Consider the following 20,361-nt stretch of genomic DNA (forward strand, 5'->3'; position numbering starts at 1 on the left):
CGAGGAACACCTTCCCTGACCTTTTATTCTCTCCGGTTCCACGTCACCGCGCCTACCATCCAACTCCAAAACTCGGGGGAGACTAACACTCCCTACCTCCCTTGGTGTGCATCATAGGCGTGCCCATGACGAACACAACATTTCTCCTTAACCAATACAAAACAAACATAGCTGCTCAAAAAAAAGATACTATACTAATCCAGTATACAAGAATAGTACACAACAAGAAATGCCACATTCAGTCAATCCACCCCGAATCCTTGCAGCCGCGTTGAGCATGGCGGTCGAGGACTCAAACTGTACCGTTCAAGTCCTTGTCTCAGAGGCACTGAGTTGATTGGTATGGAGCCAGGCACCTCCTGATCTGAATCTTGAACTGGCTCCAAATTCTGCATGTCCACACCCCTTGTAGTAGATGATTGAGAATTAGTAGCAGTCACCACCGGCCATGTGCACTGGCTCAAAATTCAGCATGTCCACACCCCATGTAGTAGATGATTGAGAATTAGTAGCAGTCACCACCGGATCCACTGTCAGGATGATCCATCCTCTCTCCTTCATCAGCTTCAGATCCCACTGTTTCCCTGAGCAAGAAGGTCTGGAATTGAAAATACAGAGGACATTAAACAACATTCACTCAGTACATGGCACTCATTTTGGTTTAAAAGCTGGAAATTGAGCCATCAGTGCAGTGTCAAGAGTGTCAGGATGGCTGAGTGGTCTAAGGCGCTGCGTTCAGGTCGCAGTCTCCTTTGGAGGCGTGAGTTCAAATCCCACTTCTGACAAGTGTCTTTTGCGAGGTGGATACATTTTTGGACTTTTTTTTTCCAAGCACCCGTATCAAAAACAATGTCAACAGTTTCTGTAAATTATCGATAAGATCTATTATCCGTTGCTTGCACTAATTTCCTGAAGTTGGCTAAATCGCAGTAAATCGGTAAAGCGGTAAATCAAAGCATCTTTAACAAATCGTGATAGAGGGGCAGAGATAAAGGTTTCGACCCTACATATCAAGAGCGCAGCTGTCAATAGTTCAGCAGGTTCACAGTGCAGAAGGTTCAGTGGCACCAGGGTCCCCTGCGTCCCAATCACAGCTGGTTTTTAACTTCTGTATTCAGGGCATGGGAGGGGTGTGTTGCATCGTGCACACACGGTGCCTGTTTCGCAGATAAGTTTTAATAAATACACAGAGAATAATATAGAGTCATTGGCCACGAGGAACACCTTCCCTGACCTTTTATTCTCTCCGGTTCCACGTCACCGCGCCTACCATCCAACTCCAAAACTCGGGGCAGACTAACACTCCCTACCTTCCTTGGTGTGCATCATAGGCGTGCCCATGACGAACACAACATTTCTCCTTAACCAATACAAAACAAACATAGCTGCTCAAAAAAAAGATACTATACTAATCCAGTATACAAGAATAGTACACAACAAGAAATGCCACATTCAGTCAATCCACCCCGAATCCTTGCAGCCGCGTTGAGCATGGCGGTCGAGGACTCAAACTGTACCGTTCAAGTGCTTGTCTCAGAGGCACTGAGTTGATTGGTATGGAGCCAGGCACCTCCTGATCTGAATCTTGAACTGGCTCCAAATTCTGCATGTCCACACCCCTTGTAGTAGATGATTGAGAATTAGTAGCAGTCACCACCGGCCATGTGCACTGGCTCAAACTTCTGCATGTCCACACCCCATGTAGTCGATGATTGAGAATTAGTAGCAGTCACCACCGGATTCACTGTCAGGATGATCCATCCTCTCTCCTTCATCAGCTTCAGATCCCACTGTTTCCCTGAGCAGGAAGGTCTGGAATTGAAAATACAGAGGACATTAAATAACATTCACTCAGTACATGGCACTCATTTTGGTTTATAAGCTGGAAATTGATCCATCAGTCTGGTGTCAAGAGTGTCAGGATGGCCGGGTGGTCTAAGGTGCTGCATTCAGGTCACAGTCTCCCTTGGAGCCGTGGGTGCAAACCCCTCTTCTGACAAGTGTCTTTTGCGAGGTGGATACATTTTTGGACTTTTTTTTTCCAAGCACCCTTATCAAAAACAATGTCAACGGTTTCTGTAAATTATCGATAAGATCTATTGTCCGTTGCTTGCACTAATTGCCTGAAGTTGGCTAAATCGCAGTAAATCGGTAAAGCAGGAAATCACAGCATCTTCAACAAATCGTGATAGAGGGGCCGAGATAAAGGTTTCGACCCTACATATCAAAAGCACAGCTGTCAATAGTTCAGCAGGTTCACAGTGCAGAAGGTTCAGTGGCACCAGGGTCCCCTGCATCCCAATCACAGCTGGTTTTTAACTTCTGTATTCAGGGCATGGGAGGGGTGTGTTGCATCGTGCACACACAGTGCCTGTTTCACAGATAAGTTTTAATAAATACACAGAGAATAATATAGAGTCATTGGCCACAAGGAACACCTTCCCTGACCTTTTATTCTCTCCGGTTCCACGTCACCGCGCCTACCATCCAACTCCAAAACTCGGGGGAGAATAACACTCCCTACCTCCCTTGGTGTGCATCATAGGCGTGCCCATGACAAACACAACATTTCTCCTTAACCAATACAAAACAAACATAGCTGCTCAAAAAAAAGATACTATACTAAACCAGTATACAAGAATAGTACACAACAAGAAATGCCACATTCAGTCAATCCACCCCGAATCCTTGCAGCCGCGTTGAGCATGGCGGTCGAGGACTCAAACTGTACCGTTCAAGTCCTTGTCGCAGAGGCACTGAGTTGATTGGTATGGAGCCAGGCACCTCCTGATCTGAATCTTGAACTGGCTCCAAATTCTGCATGTCCACACCCCCTGTAGTAGATGATTGAGAATTAGTAGCAGTCACCACCGGCCATGTGCACTGGCTCAAAATTCAGCATGTCCACACCCCATGTAGTAGATGATTGAGAATTAGTAGCAGTCACCACCGGATCCACTGTCAGGATGATCCATCCTCTCTCCTTCATCAGCTTCAGATCCCACTGTTTCCCTGAGCAGGAAGGTCTGGAATTGAAAATACAGAGGACATTAAACAACATTCACTCAGTACATGGCACTCATTTTGGTTTATAAGCTGGAAATTGAGCCATCAGTGCAGTGTCAAGAGTGTCAGGATGGCCGAGTGGTCTAAGGCGCTGCGTTCAGGTCGCAGTCTCCTTTGGAGGCGTGGGTTCGAATCCCACTTCTGACAAGTGTCTTTTGCGAGGTGGATACATTTTTTGACTTTTTTTTTCCAAGCACCCGTATCAAAAACAATGTCAACAGTTTCTGTAAATTATCGATAAGATCTATTGTCCGTTGCTTGCACTAATTTCCTGAAGTTGGCTAAATCGCAGTAAATCGGTAAAGCGGGAAATCACAGCATCTTCAACAAATCGTGATAGAGGGGCAGAGATAAAGGTTTCGACCCTACATATCAAGAGCGCAGCTGTCAATAGTTCAGCAGGTTCACAGTGCAGAAGGTTCAGTGGCACCAGGGTCCCCTGCGTCCCAATCACAGCTGGTTTTTAACTTCTGTATTCAGGGCATGGGAGGGGTGTGTTGCATCGTGCACACACGGTGCCTGTTTCGCAGATAAGTTTTTATAAATACAAAGAGAATAATATAGAGTCATTGGCCACGAGGAACACCTTCCCTGACCCTTTATTCTCTGCGGTTCCACGTCACCGCGCCTACCATCCAACTCCAAAACTCGGGGGAGACTAACACTCCCTACCTCCCTTGGTGTGCATCATAGGCGTGCCCATGACGAACACAACATTTCTCCTTAACCAATACAAAACAAACATAGCTGCTCAAAAAAAAGATACTATACTAATCCAGTATACAAGAATAGTACACAACAAGAAATGCCACATTCAGTCAATCCACCCCGAATCCTTGCAGCCGCGTTGAGCATGGCGGTCGAGGACTCAAACTGTACCGTTCAAGTCCTTGTCTCAGAGGCACTGAGTTGATTGGTATGGAGCGAGGCACCTCCTGATCTGAATCTTGAACTGGCTCCAAATTCTGCATGTCCACACCCCTTGTAGTAGATGATTGAGAATTAGTAGCAGTCACCACCGGCCATGTGCACTGGCTCAAACTTCTGCATGTCCACACCCCATGTAGTCGATGATTGAGAATTAGTAGCAGTCACCACCGGATTCACTGTCAGGATGATCCATCCTCTCTCCTTCATCAGCTTCAGATCCCACTGTTTCCCTGAGCAGGAAGGTCTGGAATTGAAAATACAGAGGACATTAAACAACATTCACTCTGTACATGGCACTCATTTTGGTTTATACGCTCGAAATTGAGCCATGAGGGAGGTGTGAAGAGTGTCAGGATGGCCGAGTGGTCTAAGGCGCTGCGTTCAGGTCGCAGCCTCCCTTGGAGGTGTGGGTTCAAATCCCACTTCTGACAAGTGTATTTTGCGAGGTGGATACATTTTTGGACTTTTTTTTCCCAAGCACCGTATCAAAAACAATGTCAACAGTTTCTGTAAATTATCGATAAGATCTATTTTCCATTGCTTGCACTAATTGCCTGAAGTTGGCTAAATCGCAGTAAATCGGTAAAGCAGGAAATCACAGCATCTTCAACAAATCGTGATAGAGGGGCCGAGATAAAGGTTTCGACCCTACATATCAAAAGCGCAGCTGTCAATAGTTCAGCAGGTTCACAGTGCAAAAGGTTCAGTGGCACCAGGGTCCCCTGCATCCCAATCACAGCTGGTTTTTAACTTCTGTATTCAGGGGATGGGAGGGGTGGGGGTGTTGCGTCGTGCACACACAGTGCCTGTTTTGCAGAGAAGTTTTAATAAATACACAAAGAATAATATGGAGTCTTTAGCCACGAGGAACACCTTCCCCTACCTTTTATTCTCTCCGATTCCACATCACCGCACCTACCATCCAACTCCAAAACTCGGGGGAGACTAACACTCCCTACCTCCCTTGGTGTGCATCATGGGCGTGCCCATGACGAACACAACATTTCTCCTTAACCAATACAAAACAAACATAGCTGCTCAAAAAAAAGATACTATACTAATCCAGTATACAAGAATAGTACACAACAATAAATACCACATTCAGTCAATCCACCCCGAATCCTTGCAGCCGCGTTGAGCATGGCGGTCGAGGACTCAAACTGTACCGTTCAAGTCCTTGTCTCAGAGGCACTGAGTTGATTGGTATGGAGCCAGGCACCTCCTGATCTGAATCTTGAACTGGCTCCAAATTCTGCATGTCCACACCCCCTGTAGTAGATGATTGAGAATTAGTAGCAGTCACCACCGGCCATATGCACTGGCTCAAAATTCTGCAAATCCACACCCCATGTAGTAGATGATTGAGAATTAGTAGCAGTCACCACAGGTTCCACTGTCAGGATGATCCATCCTCTCTCCTTCATCAGCTTCAGATCCCACTGTTTCCCTGAGCAGGAAGGTCTGGAATTGAAAATACAGAGGACATTAAATAACATTCACTCAGTACATGGCACTCATTTTGGTTTATAAGCTGGAAATTGAGCCATCAGTCTGGTGTCAAGAGTGTCAGGATGGCCGGGTGGTCTAAGGTGCTGCATTCAGGTCACAGTCTCCCTTGGAGACGTGGGTGCAAACCCCTCTTCTGACAAGTGTCTTTTGCGAGGTGGATACATTTTTGGACTTTTTTTTCCCAAGCACCCTTATCAAAAACAATGTCAACGGTTTCTGTAAATTATCGATAAGATCTATTGTCCGTTGCTTGCACTAATTGCCTGAAGTTGGCTAAATCGCAGTAAATCGGTAAAGCAGGAAATCACAGCATCTTCAACAAATCGTGATAGAGGGGCCGAGATAAAGGTTTCGACCCTACATATCAAAAGCACAGCTGTCAATAGTTCAGCAGGTTCACAGTGCAGAAGGTTCAGTGGCACCAGGGTCCCCTGCATCCCAATCACAGCTGGTTTTTAACTTCTGTATTCAGGGCATGGGAGGGGTGTGTTGCATCGTGCACACACAGTGCCTCTTTCACAGATAAGTTTTAATAAATACACAGAGAATAATATAGAGTCATTGGCCACGAGGAACACCTTCCCTGACCTTTTATTCTCTCCGGTTCCACGTCACCGCGCCTACCATCCAACTCCAAAACTCTGGGGAGACTAACACTCCCTACCTCCCTTGGTGTGCATCATAGGCGTGCCCATGACGAACACAACATTTCTCCTTAACCAATACAAAACAAACATAGCTGCTCAAAAAAAAGATACTATACTAATCCAGTATACAAGAATAGTACACAACAAGAAATGCCACATTCAGTCAATCCACCCCGAATCCTTGCAGCCGCGTTGAGCATGGCGGTCGAGGACTCAAACTGTACCGTTCAAGTCCTTGTCGCAGAGGCACTGAGTTGATTGGTATGGAGCCAGGCACCTCCTGATCTGAATCTTGAACTGGCTCCAAATTCTGCATGTCCACACCCCCTGTAGTAGATGATTGAGAATTAGTAGCAGTCACCACCGGCCATGTGCACTGGCTCAAAATTCAGCATGTCCACACCCCATGTAGTAGATGATTGAGAATTAGTAGCAGTCACCACCGGATTCACTGTCAGGATGATCCATCCTCTCTCCTTCATCAGCTTCAGATCCCACTGTTTCACTGAGCAGGAAGGTCTGGAATTGAAAATACAGAGGACATTAAACAACATTCACTCAATACATGGCACTCATTTTGGTTTATAAGCTGGAAATTGAGCCATCAGTGCAATGTCAAGAGTGTCAGGATGTCCGAGTGGTCTAAGGTGCTGCGTTCAGGTGGCAGTCTCCTTTGGAAGCGTGGGTTCGAATCCCACTTCTGACAAGTGTCTTTTGCGAGGTGGATACATTTTTTTACTTTTGTTTTCCAAGCACCCGTATCAAAAACAATGTCAACAGTTTCTGTAAATTATCGATAAGATCTATTGTCCGTTGCTTGCACTAATTTCCTGAAGTTGGCTAAATCGCAGTAAATCGGTAAAGCGGGAAATCACAGCATCTTCAACAAATCGTGATAGAGGGGCAGAGATAAAGGTTTCGACCCTACATATCAAGAGCGCAGCTGTCAATAGTTCAGCAGGTTCACAGTGCAGAAGGTTCAGTGGCACCAGGGTCCCCTGCGTCCCAATCACAGCTGGTTTTTAACTTCTGTATTCAGGGCATGGGAGGGGTGTGTTGCATCGTGCACACACGGTGCCTGTTTCGCAGATAAGTTTTAATAAATACACAGAGAATAATATAGAGTCATTGGCCACGAGGAACACCTTCCCTGACCTTTTATTCTCTCCGGTTCCACGTCACCGCGCCTACCATCCAAATCCAAAACTCAGGGGAGACTAACACTCCCTACCTCCCTTGGTGTGCATCATAGGCGTGCCCATGACGAACACAACATTTCTCCTTAACCAATACAAAACAAACATAGCTGCTCAAAAAAAGATACTATACTAATCCAGTATACAAGAATAGTACACAACAAGAAATGCCACATTCAGTCAATCCACCCCGAATCCTTGCAGCCGCTTTGAGCATGGCGGTCGAGGACTCAAACTGTACCGTTCAAGTCCTTGTCTCAGAGGCACTGAGTTGATTGGTATGGAGCCAGGCATCTCCTGATCTGAATCTTGAACTGGCTCCAAATTCTGCATGTCCACACCCCTTGTAGTAGATGATTGAGAATTAGTAGCAGTCACCACCGGCCATGTGCACTGGCTCAAACTTCTGCATGTCCACACCCCATGTAGTCGATGATTGAGAATTAGTAGCAGTCACCACCGGATTCACTGTCAGGATGATCCATCCTCTCTCCTTCATCAGCTTCAGATCCCACTGTTTCCCTGAGCAGGAAGGTCTGGATTTGAAAATACAGAGGACATTAAACAACATTCACTCAGTACATGGCACTCATTTTGGTTTATACGCTCGAAATTGAGCCATGAGCGTGGTGTGAAGAGTGTCAGGATGGCCGAGTGGTCCAAGGCGCTGCGTTCAGTTTGCAGCCTCCCTTGGAGATGTGGGTTCAAACCCCTCTTCTGACAAGTGTCTTTTGCGAGGTGGATACATTTTTGGACTTTTTTTTTTCAAGCACCCTTATCAAAAACATTGTCAACAGTTTCTGTAAATTATCGATAAGATCTATTTTCCGTTGCTTGCACTAATTGCCTGAAGTTGGCTAAATCGCAGTAAATCGGTAAAGCAGGAAATCACAGCATCTTCAACAAATCGTGATAGAGGGGCCGAGATAAAGGTTTCGACCCTACATATCAAAAGCGCAGCTGTCAATAGTTCAGCAGGTTCACAGTGCAGAAGGTTCAGTGGCACCAGGGTCCCCTGCGTCCCAATCAGAGCTGGTTTTTAACTTCTGTATTCAGGGGATGGGAGGGGTGGGGGTGTTGCGTCGTGCACACACAGTGCCTGTTTTGCAGAGAAGTTTTAATAAATACACAAAGAATAATATGGAGTCTTTGGCCACGAGGAACACCTTCCCCTACCTTTTATTCTCTCCGATTCCACATCACCGCACCTACCATCCAACTCCAAAACTCGGGGAAGACTAACACTCCCTACCTCCCTTGGTGTGCATCATGGGCGTGCCCATGACGAACACAACATTTCTCCTTAACCAATACAAAACAAACATAGCTGCTCCAAAAAAAGATACTATACTAATCCAGTATACAAGAATAGTACACAACAATAAATACCACATTTAGTCAATCCACCCCGAATCCTTGCAGCCGCGTTGAGCATGGCGGTCGAGGACTCAAACTGTACCGTTCAAGTCCTTGTCTCAGAGGCACTGAGTTGATTGGTATGGAGCCAGGCACCTCCTGATCTGAATCTTGAACTGGCTCCAAATTCTGCATGTCCACACCCACTGTAGTAGATGATTGAGAATTAGTAGCAGTCACCACCGGCCATATGCACTGGCTCAAAATTCTGCAAGTCCACACCCCATGTAGTAGATGATTGAGAATTATTAGCAGTCACCACAGGGTGCACTGTCAGGATGGTCCATCCTCTCTCCTTCATCAGCTTCAGATCCCACTGTTTCCCTGAGCAGGAAGGTCTGGAATTGAAAATACAGTGGACATTAAATAACATTCACTCAGTACATGGCACTCATTTTGGTTTATAAGCTGGAAATTGAGCCATCAGTCTGGTGTCAAGAGTGTCAGGATGGCCGGGTGGTCTAAGGTGCTGCATTCAGGTCACAGTCTCCCTTGGAGACGTGGGTTCAAACCCCTCTTCTGACAAGTGTCTTTGCGAGGTGGATACATTTTTGGACTTTTTTTTCCAAGCACCCTTATCAAAAACAATGGCAACAGTTTCTGTAAATTATCGATAAGATCTATTGTCCGTTGCTTGCACTAATTGCCTGAAGTTGGCTAAATCGCAGTAAATCGGTAAAGCAGGAAATCACAGCATCTTCAACAAATGGTGATAGAGGGGCCGAGATAAAGGTTTCGACCCTACATATCAAAAGCACAGCTGTCCATAGTTCAGCAGGTTCACAGTGCAGAAGGTTCAGTGGCACCAGGGTCCCCTGCGTCCCAATCACAGCTGGTTTTTAACTTCTGTATTCTGGGCATGGGAGGGGTGTGTTGCATCGTGCACACACAGTGCCTGTTTCGCAAATAAGTTTTAATAAATACACAGAGAATAATATAGAGTCATTGGCCACGAGGAACACCTTCCCTGACCTTTTATTCTCTCTGGTTCCACGTCACCGCGCCTACCATCCAACTCCAAAACTCGGGGGAGACTAACACTCCCTACCTCCCTTGGTGTGCATCATAGGCGTGCCCATGACGAACACAACATTTCTCCTAAACCAATACAAAACAAACATAGCTGCTAAAAAAAAAGATACTATACTAAACCAGTATACAAGAATAGTACACAACAAGAAATGCCACATTCAGTCAATCCACCCCGAATCCTTGCAGCCGCGTTGAGCATGGCGGTCGAGGACTCAAACTGTACCGTTCAAGTCCTTGTCTCAGAGGCACTGAGTTGATTGGTATGGAGCCAGGCACCTCCTGATCTGAATCTTGAACTGGCTCCAAATTCTGCATGTCCACACCCCCTGTAGTAGATGATTGAGAATTAGTAGCAGTCACCACCAGCCATGTGCACTGGCTCAAAATTCAGCATGTCCACACCCCATGTAGTAGATGATTGAGAATTAGTAGCAGTCACCACCGGATCCACTGTCAGGATGATCCATCCTCTCTCCTTCATCAGCTTCAGATCCCACTGTTTCCCTGAGCAGGAAGGTCTGGAATTGAAAATACAGAGGACATTAAACAACATTCACTCAGTACATGGCACTCATTTTGGTTTATAAGCTGGAAATTGAGCCATCAGTGGAGTGTCAGGATGGCCGAGTGGTCTAAGGTGCTGCGTTCAGGTCGCAGTCTCCTTTGGAGGCGTGGGTTCGAATCCCTCTTCTGACAAGTGTCTTTTGCGAGGTGGATACATTTTTGGACTTTTTTTTTCCAAGCACCCGTATCAAAAACAATGTCAACAGTTTCTGTAAATTATCGATAAGATCTATTGTCCGTTGCTTGCACTAATTTCCCGAAGTTGGCTAAATCGCAGTAAATCGGTAAAGCGGGAAATCACAGCATCTTCAACAAATCGTGATAGAGGGGCAGAGATAAAGATTTCGACCCTACATATCAAGAGCGCAGCTGTCAATAGTTCAGCAGGTTCACAGTGCAGAAGGTTCAGTGGCACCAGGGTCCCCTGCGTCCCAATCACAGCTGGTTTTTAACTTCTGTATTCAGGGCATGGGAGGGGTGTGTTGCATCGTGCACACACAGTGCCTGTTTTGCAAATAAGTTTTAATAAATACACAGAGAATAATATAGAGTCATTGGCCACGAGGAACACCTTCCCTGACCTTTTATTCTCTCCGGTTCCACGTCACCGCGCCTACCATCCAACTCCAAAACTCGGGGGAGACTAACACTCCCTACCTCCCTTGGTGTGCATCATAGGCGTGCCCATGACGAACACAACATTTCTCCTTAACCAATACAAAACAAACATAGCTGCTCAAAAAAAAGATACTATACTAATCCAGTATACAAGAATAGTACACAACAAGAAATGCCACATTCAGTCAATCCACCCCGAATCCTTGCAGCCGCGTTGAGCATGGCGGTCGAGGACTCAAACTGTACCGTTCAAGTGCATGTCTCAGAGGCACTGAGTTGATTGGTATGGAGCCAGGCACCTCCTGATCTGAATCTTGAACTGGCTCCAAATTCTGCAAGTCCACACCCCTTGTAGTAGATGATTGAGAATTAGTAGCAGTCACCACCGGCCATGTGCACTGGCTCAAACTTCTGCATGTCCACACCCCATGTAGTCGATGATTGAGAATTAGTAGCAGTCACCACCGGATTCACTGTCAGGATGATCCATCCTCTCTCCTTCATCAGCTTCAGATCCCACTGTTTCCCTGAGCAGGAAGGTCTGGAATTGAAAATACAGAGGACATTAAACAACATTCACTCAGTACATGGCACTCATTTTGGTTTATACGCTCGAAATTGAGCCATGAGCGAGGTGTGAAAAGTGTCAGGATGGCCGAGTGGTCTAAGGCGTTGCTTTCAGATCGCAGCCTTCCTTGGAGATGTGGGTTCAAATCCCACTTCTGACAAGTGCATTTTTCGAGGTGGATACATTTTTTGACTTTTTTTTCCAAAGCACCGTATCAAAAACAATGTCAACAGTTTGTGTAAATTATCGATAAGATCTATTTTCCGTTGCTTGCACTAATTGCCTGAAGTTGGCTAAATCGCAGTAAATCGGTAAAGCAGGAAATCACAGCATCTTCAACAAATCGTGATAGAGGGGCCGAGATAAAGGTTTCGACCCTACATATCAAAAGCGCAGCTGTCAATAGTTCAGCAGGTTCACAGTGCAGAAGGTTCAGAGGCACCAGGGTCCCCTGCGTCCCAATCACAGCTGGTTTTTAACTTCTGTATTCAGGGCATGGGAGGGGTGTGTTGCATCGTGCACACACAGTGCCTGTTTTGCAAATAAGTTTTAATAAATACAGAGAATAATATAGAGTCATTGGCCACGAGGAACACCTTCCCTGACCTTTTATTCTCTCCGGTTCCACGTCACCGCGCCTACCATCCAACTCCAAAACTCGGGGGAGACTAACACTCCCTACCTCCCTTGGTGTGCATCATAGGCGTGCCCATGACGAACACAACATTTCTCCTTAACCAATACAAAACAAACATAGCTGCTAAAAAAAAAGATACTATACTAAACCAGTATACAAGAATAGTACACAACAAGAAATGCCACATTCAGTCAATCCACCCCGAATCCTTGCAGCCGCGTTGAGCATGGCGGTCGAGGACTCAAACTGTACCGTTCAAGTCCTTGTCTCAGAGGCACTGAGTTGATTGGTATGGAGCCAGGCACCTCCTGATCTGAATCTTGAACTGGCTCCAAATTCTGCATGTCCACACCCCCTGTAGTAGATGATTGAGAATTAGTAGCAGTCACCACCGGCCATGTGCACTGGCTCAAAATTCAGCATGTCCACACCCCATGTAGTAGATGATTGAGAATTAGTAGCAGTCACCACCGGATCCACTGTCAGGATGATCCATCCTCTCTCCTTCATCAGCTTCAGATCCCACTGTTTCCCTGAGCAGGAAGGTCTGGAATTAAAAATATAGAGGACATTAAACAACATTCACTCAGTACATGGCACTCATTTTGGTTTATAAGCTGGAAATTGAGCCACCAGTGCAGTGTCAAGAGTGTCAGGATGGCCGAGTGGTCTAAGGCGCTGCGTTCAGGTTGCAGTCTCCTTTGGAGGCGTGGGTTCGAATCCCACTTCTGACAAGTGTCTTTTGCGAGTTGGATACATTTTTGGACTTTTTTTTTCCAAGCACCCGTATCAAAAACAATGTCAACAGTTTCTGTAAATTATCGATAAGATCTATTGTCCGGTGCTTGCACTAATTTCCTGAAGTTGGCTAAATCGCCGTAAATCGGTAAAGCGGGAAATCACAGCATCTTCAACAAATCGTGATAGAGGGGCAGAGATAAAGGTTTCGACCCTACATATCAAGAGCGCAGCTGTCAATAGTTCAGCAGGTTCACAGTGCAGAAGGTTCAGTGGCACAAGGGTCCCCTGCGTCCCAATCACAGCTGGTTTTTAACTTCTGTATTCAGGGCATGGGAGGGGTGTGTTGCATCGTGCACACACGGTGCCTGTTTCGCAGATAAGTTTTAATAAATACACAGAGAATAATATAGAGTCATTGGCCACGAGGAACACCTTCCCTGACCTTTTATTCTCTCCGGTTTCACGTCACCGCGCCTACCATCCAACTCCAAAACTCAGGGGAGACTAACACTCCCTACCTTCCTTGGTGTGCATCATAGGCGTGCCCATGACGAACACAACATTTCTCCTTAACCAATACAAAACAAACATAGCTGCTCAAAAAAAAGATACTATACTAATCCAGTATACAAGAATAGTACACAACAAGAAATGCCACATTCAGTCAATCCACCCCGAATCCTTGCAGCCGCGTTGAGCATGGCGGTCGAGGACTCAAACTGTACCGTTCAAGTGCTTGTCTCAGAGGCACTGAGTTGATTGGTATGGAGCCAGGCACCTCCTGATCTGAATCTTGAACTGGCTCCAAATTCTGCATGTCCACACCCCTTGTAGTAGATGATTGAGAATTAGTAGCAGTCACCACCGGCCATGTGCACTGGCTCAAACTTCTGCATGTCCACACCCCATGTAGTCGATGATTGAGAATTCGTAGCAGTCACCACCGGATTCACTGTCAGGATGATCCATCCTCTCTCCTTCATCAGCTTCAGATCCCACTGTTTCCCTGAGCAGGAAGGTCTGGAATTGAAAATACAGAGGACATTAAACAACATTCACTCAGTACATGGCACTCATTTTGGTTTATACGCTCGAAATTGAGCCATGAGCGAGGTGTGAAGAGTGTCAGGATGGCCGAATGGTCTAAGGCGCTGCGTTCAGATCGCAGCCTCCCTTGGAGGTGTGGGTTCAAATCCCACTTCTGACAAGTGTATTTTGCGAGGTGGATACATTTTTTGACTTTTTTTTCTCAAGCACCGTATCAAAAACAATGTCAAGAGTTTCTGTAAATTATCGATAAGATATATTTTCCGTTGCTTGCACTAATTGCCTGAAGTTGGCTAAATCGCAGTAAATCGGTAAAGCAGGAAATCACAGCATCTTCAACAAATCGTGATAGAGGGGCCGAGATAAAGGTTTCGACCCTACATATCAAAAGCGCAGCTGTCAATAGATCAGCAGGTTCACAGTGCAGAAGGTTCGGTGGCACCAGGGTCCCCTGCGTCCCAATCACAGCTGGTTTTTAACTTCTGTATTCAGGGGATGGGAGGGGTGGGGGTGTTGCGTCGTGCACACACAGTGCCTGTTTTGCAGAGAAGTTTTAATAAATACACAAAGAATAATATGGAGTCTTTAGCCACGAGGAACACCTTCCCCTACCTTTTATTCTCTCCGATTCCACATCACCGCACCTACCATCCAACTCCAAAACTCGGGGGAGACTAACACTCCCTACTTCCCTTGGTGTGCATCATGGGCGTGCCCATGACGAACACAACATTTATCCTTAACCAATACAAAACAAACATAGCTGCTCAAAAAAAAGATACTATACTAATCCAGTATACAAGAATAGTACACAACGATAAATACCACATTCAGTCAATCCACCCCGAATCCTTGCAGCCGCGTTGAGCATGGCGGTCGAGGACTCAAATTGTACCCTTCATGTCCTTGTCTCAGAGGCACTGAGTTGATTGGTATGGAGCCAGGCACCTCCTGATCTGAATCTTGAACTGGCTCCAAATTCTGCATGTCCACACCCCCTGTAGTAGATGATTGAGAATTAGTAGCAGTCACCACCGGCCATATGCACTGGCTCAAAATTCTGCAAGTCCACACCCCATGTAGTAGATGCTTGAGAATTAGTAGCAGTCACCACAGGGTCCACTGTCAGGGTGATCCATCCTCTCTCCTTCATCAGCTTCAGATCCCACTGTTTCCCTGAGCAGGAAGGTCTGGAATTGAAAATACAGAGGACATTAAATAAAATTCACTCAGTACATGGCACTCATTTTGGTTTATAAGCTGGAAATTGAGCCATCAGTCTGGTGTCAAGAGTGTCAGGATGGCCGGGTGGTCTAAGGTGCTGCATTCAGATCACAGTCTCCCTTGGAGACGTGGGTTCAAACCCCTCTTCTGACAAGTGTCTTTTGCGAGTTGGATACATTTTTTGACTTTTTTTTTCCAAGCACCCTTATCAAAAACAATGTCAACAGTTTCTGTAAATTATCAATAAGATCTATTGTCCGTTGCTTGCACTAATTGCCTGAAGTTGGCTAAATCGCAGTAAATCGGTAAAGCAGGAAATCACAGCATCTTCAACAAATCGTGATAGAGGGGCCGAGATAAAGGTTTCGACCCTACATATCAAAAGCACAGCTGTCAATAGTTCAGCAGGTTCACAGTGCAGAAGGTTCAGTGGCACCAGGGTCCCCTGCGTCCCAATCACAGCTGGTTTTTAACTTCTGTATTCAGGGCATGGGAAGGGTGTGTTGCATCATGCACACACAGTGCCTGTTTCGCAAATAAGTTTTAATAAATACACAGAGAATAATATAGAGTCATTGGCCATGAGGAACACCTTCCCTGACCTTTTATTCTCTCCGGTTCCACGTCACCGCGCCTACCATCCAACTCCAAAACTCGGGGGAGACTAACACTCTCTACCTCCCTTGGTGTGCATCATAGGCGTGCCCATGACGAACACAACATTTCTCCTTAACCAATACAAAACAAACATAGCTGCTCAAAAAAAAGATACTATACTAATCCAGTATACAAGAATAGTACACAACGATAAATACCACATTCAGTCAATCCACCCCGAATCCTTGCAGCTGCGTTGAGCATGGCGGTCGAGGACTCAAATTGTACCCTTCAAGTCCTTGTCTCAGAGGCACTGAGTTGATTGGTATGGAGCCAGGCACCTCCTGATCTGAATCTTGAACTGGCTCCAAATTCTGCATGTCCACACCCCCTGTAGTAGATGATTGAGAATTAGTAGCAGTCACCACCGGCCATATGCACTGGCTCAAAATTCTGCAAGTCCACACCCCATGTAGTAGATGATTGAGAATTAGTAGCAGTCACCACAGGGTCCACTGTCAGGGTGATCCATCCTCTCTCCTTCATCAGCTTCAGATCCCACTGTTTCCCTGAGCAGGAAGGTCTGGAATTGAAAATACAGAGGACATTAAATAAAATTCACTCAGTACATGGCACTCATTTTGGTTTATAAGCTGGAAATTGAGCCATCAGTCTGGTGTCAAGAGTGTCAGGATGGCAGGGTGGTCTAAGGTGCTGCATTCAGGTCACAGTCTCCCTTGGAGACGTGGGTTCAAACACCTCTTCTGACAAGTGTCTTTTGCGAGGTGGATACATTTTTTGACTTTTTTTTTCCAAGCACCCTTATCAAAAACAATGTCAACAGTTTCTGTAAATTATCGATAAGATCTATTGTCCGTTGCTTGCACTAATTGCCTGAAGTTGGCTAAATCGCAGTAAATCGGTAAAGCAGGAAATCACAGCATCTTCAACAAATCGTGATAGAGGGGCCGAGATAAAGGTTTCGACCCTACATATCAAAAGCACAGCTGTCAATAGTTCAGCAGGTTCACAGTGTAGAAGGTTCAGTGGCACCAGGGTCCCCTGCGTCCCAATCACAGCTGGTTTTTAACTTCTGTATTCAGGGCATGGGAGGGGTGTGTTGCATCGTGCACACACAGTGCCTGTTTCGCAAATAAGTTTTAATAAATACACAGAGAATAATATAGAGTCATTGGCCACGAGGAACACCTTCCCTGACCTTTTATTCTCTCCGGTTCCACGTCACCGCGCCTACCATCCAACTCCAAAACTCGGGGGAGACTAACACTCCCTACCTCCCTTGGTGTGCATCATAGGCGTGCCCATGACGAACACAACATTTCTCCTTAACCAATACAAAACAAACATAGCTGCTCAAAAAAAAGATACTATACTAATCCAGTATACAAGAATAGTACACAACAAGAAATGCCACATTCAGTCAATCCACCCCGAATCCTTGCAGCCGCGTTGAGCATGGCGGTCGAGGACTCAAACTGTACCGTTCAAGTCCTTGTCTCAGAGGCACTGAGTTGATTAGTATGGAGCCGGGCACCTCCTGATCTGAATCTTGAACTGGCTCCAAATTCTGCATGTCCACACCCCCTGTAGTAGATGATTGAGAATTAGTAGCAGTCACCACTGGCCAGGTGCACTGGCTCAAAATTCAGCATGTCCACACCCCATGTAGTAGATGATTGAGAATTAGTAGCAGTCACCACCGGATCCACTGTCAGGATGATCCATCCTCTCTCCTTCATCAGCTTCAGATCCCACTGTTTCCCTGAGCAGGAAGGTCTGGAATTGAAAATACAGAGGACATTAAACAACATTCACTCAGTACATGGCACTCATTTTGGTTTATAAGCTGGAAATTGAGCCATCAGTGGAGTGTCACGAGTGTCAGGATGGCCAAGTGGTCTAAGGCGCTGCGTTCAGGTCGTAGTCTCCTTTGGAGGCGTGGGTTCGAATCCCCCTTCTGACAAGTGACTTTTGCGAGGTGGATACATTTTTTTACTTTTTTTTTCCAAGCACCCGTATCAAAAACAATGTCAACAGTTTCTGTAAATTATCGATAAGATCTATTGTCCGTTGCTTGCACTAATTTCCTGAAGTTGGCTAAATCGCAGTAAATCGGTAAAGCGGGAAATCACAGCATCTTCAACAAATCGTGATAGAGGTGCAGAGATAAAGGTTTCGACCCTACATATCAAGAGCGCAGCTGTCAATAGTTCAGCAGGTTCACAGTGCAGAAGGTTCAGTGGCACCAGGGTCCCCTGCATCCCAATCACAGCTGGTTTTTAACTTCTGTATTCAGGGCATGGGAGGGGTGTGTTGCATCGTGCACACACGGTGCCTGTTTCGCAGATAAGTTTTAATAAATACACAGAGAATAATATAGAGTCATTGGCCATGAGGAACACCTTCCCTGACCATTTATTCTCTCCGGTTCCACGTCACCGCGCCTACCATCCAACTCCAAAACTCAGGGGAGACTAACACTCCCTACCTCCCTTGGTGTGCATCATTGGCGTGCCCATGACGAACACAACATTTCTCCTTAACCAATACAAAACAAACATAGCTGCTCAAAAAAAAGATACTATACTAATCCAGTATACAAGAATAGTACACAACAAGAAATGCCACATTCAGTCAATCCACCCCGAATCCTTGCAGCCGCGTTGAGCATGGCGGTCGAGGACTCAAACTGTACCGTTCAAGTCCTTGTCTCAGAGGCACTGAGTTGATTGGTATGTGTAGGAGGCTGGACTGGCTTGTAGTGAGTACCAAGGGGTACTTGCACCTTGCACCAGGCCCAGTTATCCCTTATTAGTGTATAGGGTGTCTAGCAGCTTAGGCTGATAGATAATGGTAGCTTAGCAGAGCAGCTTAGGCTGAACTAGGAGACGTGTGAAGCTATTACAGTACCACTTAGTGTCATATGCACAATATCATAAGAAAACACAATACACAGTTATACTAAAAATAAAGGTACTTTATTTTTATGACAATATGCCAAAGTATCTTAGAGTGTACCCTCAGTGAGAGGATAGGAAATATACACAAGATATATATACACAATAGCAAAAATATGCAGTATAGTCTTAGAAAACAGTGCAAACAATGTATAGTTACAATAGGATGCAATGGGGAAACATAGGGATAGGGGCAACACAAACCATATACTCCAAAAGTGGAATGCGAACCACGAATGGACCCCAAACCTATGTGACCTTGTAGAGGGTCGCTGGGACTATTAGAAAATAGTGAGAGTTAGGAAAATAACCCTCCCCAAGACCCTGAAAAGTGAGTGCAAAGTGCACTAAAGTTCCCCTAAAGACAAAGAAGTCGTGTTAGAGGAATAATGCAGGAAAGACACAAACCAGCAATGCAACAACTGTGGATTTCCAATCTAGGGTACCTGTGGAACAAGGGGACCAAGTCCAAAAGTCACAAGCAAGTCGGAGATGGGCAGATGCCCAGGAAATGCCAGCTGCGGGTGCAAAGAAGCTTCGACTGGACGTAAGAAGCTGAGGTTTCTGCAGGAACGAAAAGAGCTAGAGACTTCTCCTTTGGTGGACGGATCCCTCTCGCCTTGGAGAGTCGTGCAGAAGTGTTTTCCTGCCGAAAGAACGCCAACAAGCCTTGGTAGACGCAAATCGTGCGTTTGGCGTTTTTGGACGCTGTTGGAGCCCAGGAGGGACCAGGAGGTCGCAAATTGGACCTGAAGAGAGAGGGGACGTCGAACAAGACAAAGAGCCCTCACTGAGGCAGGTAGCACCCGGAAAAGTGCCAGAAACAGGCACTACGAGGATGCGTGAAATGGTGCTCGCCGAAGTTGCACAAAGGAGTCCCACGTCGCCGGAGACCAACTTAGAAAGTCGTGCAATGCAGGTTAGAGTGCCGTGGACCCAGGCTTGGCTGTGCACAAAGGATTTCCGCCGGAAGTGCACAGGGGCCGGAGTAGCTGCAAAGTCGCGGTTCCCAGCAATGCAGCCCAGCGAGGTGAGGCAAGGACTTACCTCCACCAAACTTGGGCTGAAGAGTCACTGGACTGTGGGGGTCACTTGGACAGAGTCGCTGGATTCGAGGGACCTCGCTCGTCGTGCTGAGAGGAGACCCAAGGGACCGGTAATGCAGCTTTTTGGTGCCTGCGGTTGCAGGGGGAAGATTCCGTCGACCCACGGGAGATTTCTTCGGAGCTTCTGGTGCAGAGAGGAGGCAGGCTACCCCCACAGCATGCACAAGCAGGAAAACAGTCGAGAAGGCGGCAGGATCAGCGTTACAGAGTTGCAGTAGTCGTCTTTGCTACTATGTTGCAGGTTTGCAGGCTTCCAGCGCGGTCAGCAGTCGTTTCCTTATCAGAAGGTGAAGAGAGAGATGCAGAGGAACTCGGATGAGCTCTTGCATTCGTTATCTAAAGTTTCCCCAGAGACAGAGACCCTAAATAGCCAGAAAAGAGGGTTTGGCTACTTAGGAGAGAGGATAGGCTACTAACACCTGAAGGAGCCTATCAGCAGGAGTCTCTGACGTCACCTGGTGGCACTGGCCACTCAGAGCAGTCCA

The 20,361-nt window shown here is 46.3% G+C and overlaps 5 non-coding genes across 5 annotated transcripts; all 5 read left to right on the forward strand.

Moving 5' to 3' along the window:
- The first annotated feature begins 3,130 nt into the window (after positions 1–3,130).
- On the forward strand, positions 3,131–3,213 carry TRNAL-CAG (transfer RNA leucine (anticodon CAG)). Its single transcript has one exon. It is a non-coding gene; the product is annotated as a tRNA-Leu (tRNA).
- Positions 3,214–4,344: 1,131 nt separating this feature from the next.
- Positions 4,345–4,427, forward strand: TRNAL-CAG (transfer RNA leucine (anticodon CAG)). Its single transcript has one exon. It is a non-coding gene; the product is annotated as a tRNA-Leu (tRNA).
- A 5,982-nt stretch (positions 4,428–10,409) lies between these two features.
- TRNAL-CAG (transfer RNA leucine (anticodon CAG)) lies at positions 10,410–10,492 on the forward strand. Its single transcript has one exon. It is a non-coding gene; the product is annotated as a tRNA-Leu (tRNA).
- Positions 10,493–12,834: 2,342 nt separating this feature from the next.
- Positions 12,835–12,917, forward strand: TRNAL-CAG (transfer RNA leucine (anticodon CAG)). Its single transcript has one exon. It is a non-coding gene; the product is annotated as a tRNA-Leu (tRNA).
- Positions 12,918–14,048: 1,131 nt separating this feature from the next.
- On the forward strand, positions 14,049–14,131 carry TRNAL-CAG (transfer RNA leucine (anticodon CAG)). The gene has a single exon. It is a non-coding gene; the product is annotated as a tRNA-Leu (tRNA).
- Positions 14,132–20,361: the final 6,230 nt, after the last annotated feature.

Source organism: Pleurodeles waltl, unplaced genomic scaffold (assembly GCF_031143425.1).
Source record: "Pleurodeles waltl isolate 20211129_DDA unplaced genomic scaffold, aPleWal1.hap1.20221129 scaffold_39, whole genome shotgun sequence".
In the NCBI taxonomy this organism is placed as follows: Eukaryota; Metazoa; Chordata; class Amphibia; order Caudata; family Salamandridae; genus Pleurodeles; species Pleurodeles waltl.